Consider the following 6,000-nt stretch of genomic DNA (forward strand, 5'->3'; position numbering starts at 1 on the left):
GAATCCAGTAATCAAGTATCATACTGCTCCAGCACATTCAGACATTTAACCCGTAGCTGTCCAGGTTCTAGCCACTCAGAGTTCAGGTGTGTGGAGACTAGAAATTCGACCTGAAACTTGAATATGGAGAAGCAGTTTATTTTCAAAACACAGCTTTAATACCCCCAAATGAAGGCTTTTCAGGAAAATCAATAACAAAGGCCATCCATAGGCTCATCCAGACCAATAACTCCCTGTTTTTTTGTCCATTACAGAAGGACCAAGGCTTTAACAGTTAGGATTTAATATTCCAGGGTACAGTGTTGAACGACAGGCACACTAGTAAGTGCAAATAAAACCCTATGTGAAGATAGAGCCCCTTGGCCTGGTGAGAGAATGCTGACTTGGAAAAAGTGGTAGTTTGACACTGAGGAAGAAATAAAATTGTCATGAACAAAGGTGAAAAGAGATTATATTTGTCAAGAAGAAACTCCTCCTGGACGAACTGTCTGAGGCCAGTGGCGTGTAGCATCTTGTCTTGGCGAGTTAATGATTGGTAATGTTGGAGGGACTGGTCTTTTGTCAGATCATTATTACAGTGGTTCTAGTTATATCTGCCTGAAGATGTAATGACTGATTCGAAGATGGGGCCAGAACACTTGCAGGTGAAACATGACTCAATCGTATCACCTTCTGACTGACTGGGGGATGGAGGCGGGTTGGCAATTTAACCTGGAAGGCACGGAGGATGAGCCCTAGGGCCAGGATGTAGAAGAAGCTGCAGGTATTCCTGTGCCTCCACGTCCTCACCATGAGAGGAGAAGAAACAGTCGCTCAGCTCCGTCTCACTGCTCTAGGTAGGAAATCGATGCGTCGAAGGGGAATTCTATTCGAACTGGGATAGTAGTGAAGCTTAATCCCTCCTGAGCAGGCAGCCTCAAAGATTGGGGATAAACTTCTCTCCCTCTGAGACCTAAATTTTAACCAGACTTGAAGAGAATTGCTTGCTAGTGATCAGTCAACAGCATTTACTGAGCAGCTGCTGTGTACAGAGTGCTAGAAGTAAAAAGGGAACAACGGGAAGAATACAGGTAGAGAATAATGGTGTAGTTTGGTAGGGCTGACATATTCTCACCTGAGAATGGGGAAGTGGTGCCTGAAGTAAAAAATCACCTTTTCCCTTTGGAGGGCTCAGGGCAGCGCCTCTTAAGTAACCCTTACTTTATGGGTGGGTGGGAGAAGTGACCAAAGGGAGCACCTTTGCCAAGAAGCAAGATCTTAAATGTTACTGCTGTTAGTCAGGGAATGTCATCTGAAACTCCGGTAAGAGCCTTCTGGCCTCCAGAATGAATGAGTGATCAGCCAGTCAAAAGTACTGTATTTACTCATAGACTTGCCCCTTTTATGCATTATTTTGGCAATCCATGAACAGGGTAGGAGCAACATCTAGAGATAAGGGGAGCCAGAGGGAAAAAAAGGGGGAAAGGAAAGAAAGGTAAGAGAGCACTTGCTTTGATTGCATTCTTCCAAGTGCTGCATATAATTGGTACTAACATGTATTACCCCCTCCATTCCCTTCTCTTCTTTCTACCTCACTGGCTCAAAAATAAATCTCTACAGTTTGAGCCTCTATTTTCGGCATCCTGACTCTACCTTTTTTTCTACCCTGGAGTGCTAATGCTAAGGAAAAAAAACACCTTTTCTTCCTTCCTCAAAAATCTGGGCCTGGGTGGCATCCTTTATTCACTCCCTCCTCAGCCACGCAGTAATTATAAACATATCCATAATTTATTTGTCTGTCTTCCCCTCTAGACTTTAGTAAACTTGTGTGAGCAGGGGATGTACTTGCCAACTCTATCACGCACTATCCCAAGCCCTTAGTACAGTGTGCTGCACACAGTAACCATTCAGTAAATACGATTGATTGATTGATGGCAATTATGCAACGAAAATATGGTATTTATTGAGACAATTGATTGACTGATTGGAGGCAATTATGCAACCAAATTATGGTATTTATTGAGCCCCTTGCTGAAATAGAGCCAATAGAGTACAACAGCCTTGCCCACAAGGCTTTTAAAGTCATAGCTGAGCATATGGGGTGGTGGGAGAGGAGAATATACACTAAATTAGGTTTGGAGGTAGGAGAAAGAAGGAGGATGAGAGGGAATTAATCCCTGTACCCAGGCCATCTAGGTTACTATGAGAGTTGTAAGGGATAGTTTTTCCATGTTAGTACTAAGGAAAGAAGAGAGACATTCTTACCTGCCTACAAGAAAAGTCCTTTGGTTTATGATCCTCTTTCCAAATTAATAACTACTCATAGCAGAAATCTCCAAGTAGAGATCCCGAATACCGTGAGAAATCGCAGCTTCCAAGAAAATACCTTAGTACCTAAAACAGATCTCTCCACTGCTACCTTGGCATAGGGCATAAGGGAAATATCCAGCTATCTCTTGAAAAATATGGAAGCTTTTACTAGTGTATTATATGTAACATGCTATTGAGACTGTAAGCCTGTCACTGGGCAGGGATTGCCTCTATCTGTTGACGAATTGTACATTTCAAGCGCTTAGTTCAGTGCTCTGCACATAGTAAGCACTTAATAAATACTATTGTATGAATGAATGAGCCCACGCCACGGAATGCCTCAAAAGTGACAAACTTGCCACAGTACGGTTTTTAAGTCTGATCAGAGTAGCCTTGAATGTCTACCTTTAAATTGGGGTAAAAGCCATTAAATACAATTTTTAAGGTGTGGTTAGAATTTTTTGATTAAACAAATCAGAATTAAGGAGGTAGTCATTGGAAATACAAGACAGTAACTGAAAGCAGGAAAAAGAGAATGGGCTTTATCCTCCCAGTGCCTAAAGCCATTTCCTGGAAGTAAATTAACTGTAGATAGCCCTATTAACTGTTTGTCACTTAATGAATTGTAACTGGGTAGGGTCAGTAAAAGCTCAAATAAACAAACATAACCTGTGTGCTGTCTAGAATCCCACTGAAGATTTGTCTGCTATGTGAACTGCCTTTGCTAGTGGAAAGAGCAACAGGCCTGGAAGTCAGAAGGACCTGGGTTCTAATCCCTGCTCCGCCACTGGTCTGCTGTGTGATCTTGGGCAAGTCATTTCACTTCTCTGGGCTTCAGTTACTTCACTGCCTTGGCTTCTTTCGGGGGGCTTCTCCCCCGATTAGACTGTAAGCCCGTCAAACGGCAGGGACTGTGTCTATCTGTTGCCGACTTGTTCATCCCAAGCGCTTAGTACAGTGCTCTGCACATAGTAAGCGCTCAATAAATACTATTGAATATTCTTTACTAAACTGGCTACCAAGCATTATGGGACACTTGTCTATAAAGAATGGCATTGCATCACATTACTTCATTCAGCTGTATTTATTCCTTCATTCAGTAGTATTTATTGAGCGCTTACTATGTGCAGAGCACTGTATTAAGCGCTTGGAATGTACAATTTCTGCAACAGATAGAGACAATCCCTGCCCACTGACGGGCTTACAGTCTAAGCGGGGGAGACAGACAGACAAAAACAATAGCAATAAATAGAATCAAGGGGATGTACATCTCATTAACAAAATAAATAGGGTAATAAAAATATATACAAATGAGCAAATGAGCACAGTGCTGAGGGGAAGGGAGAGGGGAAGGAGGTATTGAGCGCTTACTGTGTGTGGAGCACTACCGAGCACTTGGGAGAGTGCGATACAACATTTTACAGACCCATTCTCTGCCACAAGGAGCTTGCAGTCTAGAAGACTTGTGATATCAATCAATCAGTAGTATTTATTGAGTGCTTACTGTGCAGAACACTGTACTAAGAGCATTTGGTAAAGTACAACAGAGTTGATAGACAAGACCCCTGCCCATAAGACCTTACAATCTATTGGGGAAGTACACAATCATATGATACACAGTCATTAGAGAGGATAACATGGCCAGCTCTTTCTGCCTAATGTCAGTGTTCTAGATGTGGAGAAACAGTTCATCTAGGCATCTAAGCATTGAGCTTCCAACTTATTTGTAGATTCCTGCTGGAATACCTTTAGACCCCGTTGCTATTTCATTTTTTTCGTGGCTTTGAGTATGTTAGTGACTTCTTCGAAAATCGGAGGGAATGCTATCCTTTCATATTCTACCCAGTTCTTCAAGGCCTCAACGTTGATGGAGTTGAAAAGGTTATTTGAAATGTAGTTCACAGGTTCCGGCCCCGTCTGTGATGAAAGTGAAGACATTTGGATTCCAGAAAGCTATTGGGACTGTTTACAGGGCCTTACAGCTTCCCTAGTGATGAATAAAATTTATAGGCCAGGCGGCAATCAGTTTTTCACTGAATCTCTTTGGCGTTGATATCTTCCTAGCTTAATCTGCATATTCTCTTCTGGGATTTTGTAGGCCTCCCATCTTTTATGATTATGAGAAGCCGAAAGGTGATATGCGGAAGTTTGTTACTGAATTATTTTCACAGAACAATTTGATGACATCATTCATTCATTCACTCCATCGTATTTCTTAAGCGCTTACTGTGTGCAGACCATTGTACTAAGCACTTGGGAAAGTACAATACAACAATAAACAGTGACATTCCCTGCCCGCAACGAGCTCACGGTCTATAGGGGGGAGACAGGCATCAATACAAATAAGTAAAATTACAGATATTTATATGTAAGTGCTGTGGGGCTGGGAGGGGAGAAGAGAAAAGGGAACAAGTCAAGGCGACACAGAAGGCAGTGGGAGATGAGGAAAGGCTTAGGCTGGGAAGGCCTCTCGGAGGAGATGTGCCTTCAGTAAGGCTTTGAAGGAGGGGGAGAATAATTGTCCTTGGAATTTGAGGAGGGAGAGTGTTCCAGGCCAGAGGCTGACTTGCTCCCGTTGCTCCTCCCCCCTCTCCCCACCCCACAGCGCTTATGTATTTATGTATCTATAATTCTTTTTATTGATATTGATGCCTGTTTACCTGTATTGCTGTCTCCTCACCTCTACTCTGTGAGCCCATTGTGGGTAGGGAAGTCTCTATTATTGTATCTTGGAGAAGCAGCGTGGCTCAGTGGAGAGAGCACGGGCTTTGGAGTCAGAGGTCATGGGTTCGAATCCCAGATCGGCCACTTGTCAGCTGTGTGACTGTGGGCAAGTCACTTAACTTCTCTGTGCCTCAGTTACCTCATCTGTAAAATGGGGATTAAGACTGTGAGCCCCACGTGGGACAACCTGATTCCCCTGTGTCTACCCCAGCGCTTAGAACAGTGCTCTGCACATAGTAAGCGCTTAACAGATACCAACATTGTTATTATTGTACTTTCCAAGAGCTTAGTACAGTACTCTGCACATAGGAAGCACTCAATAAATACAACTGAATGAATTAATAAATGAATGAAGGATGTGGACTAGTGGTCAGTGGAGAGATAGGCGAGATCAGGGTGCAGTGAGAAGGTTGTAGAAGGAGAAGGTTGATGGGTTGAAGAAGGAGAGAAGCGAGGTGAGGTAGCAAGGGGCAAAATGATGGCGTGCTTTAAAACCATTGGTGAGTTTTTGTTTGATACAGAGGTGGATAGGCAACCACTGGAGTTTTTGGAGGAGGACGTGTGCTATCCTGAATGTTTTTTGTAGAAAGATGATCTGGGTAGCGGAGTGAATTATGGCCTGGAGTGGGGAGAGACAGGAGGTTGGCAGGTCAGGAAGGAGGCTGATGCAGTAATCTAGGCGGGATAGGATGAGTGATGGTATTAACGTATTAACGTGGGGAGAGAAGGGAGCAGTTTGGATGGAGAGGAAAAGTGGATTTTAGCGAAGTTGTGAAGGTGGGACCGACAGGATTTGGGGATAGTTGCTCAATTTCTTTCTGCATTGAATATATGAGTCTATCACCTCTATCAACAGAGAACCACCGGAGAGGAAACTAACTACACTCAGTTCTTCTGTAATGTGGAAGTTGCATTCCTGAAGAACTCTGCATTAAGTAGAAGGTATGTTATGGCTAATTTACTTCGGTGCGGCGGGCATGTGCACCA

The sequence above is a fragment of the Ornithorhynchus anatinus genome, chromosome 1, assembly GCF_004115215.2.
Source record: "Ornithorhynchus anatinus isolate Pmale09 chromosome 1, mOrnAna1.pri.v4, whole genome shotgun sequence".
In the NCBI taxonomy this organism is placed as follows: domain Eukaryota; kingdom Metazoa; phylum Chordata; class Mammalia; order Monotremata; family Ornithorhynchidae; genus Ornithorhynchus; species Ornithorhynchus anatinus.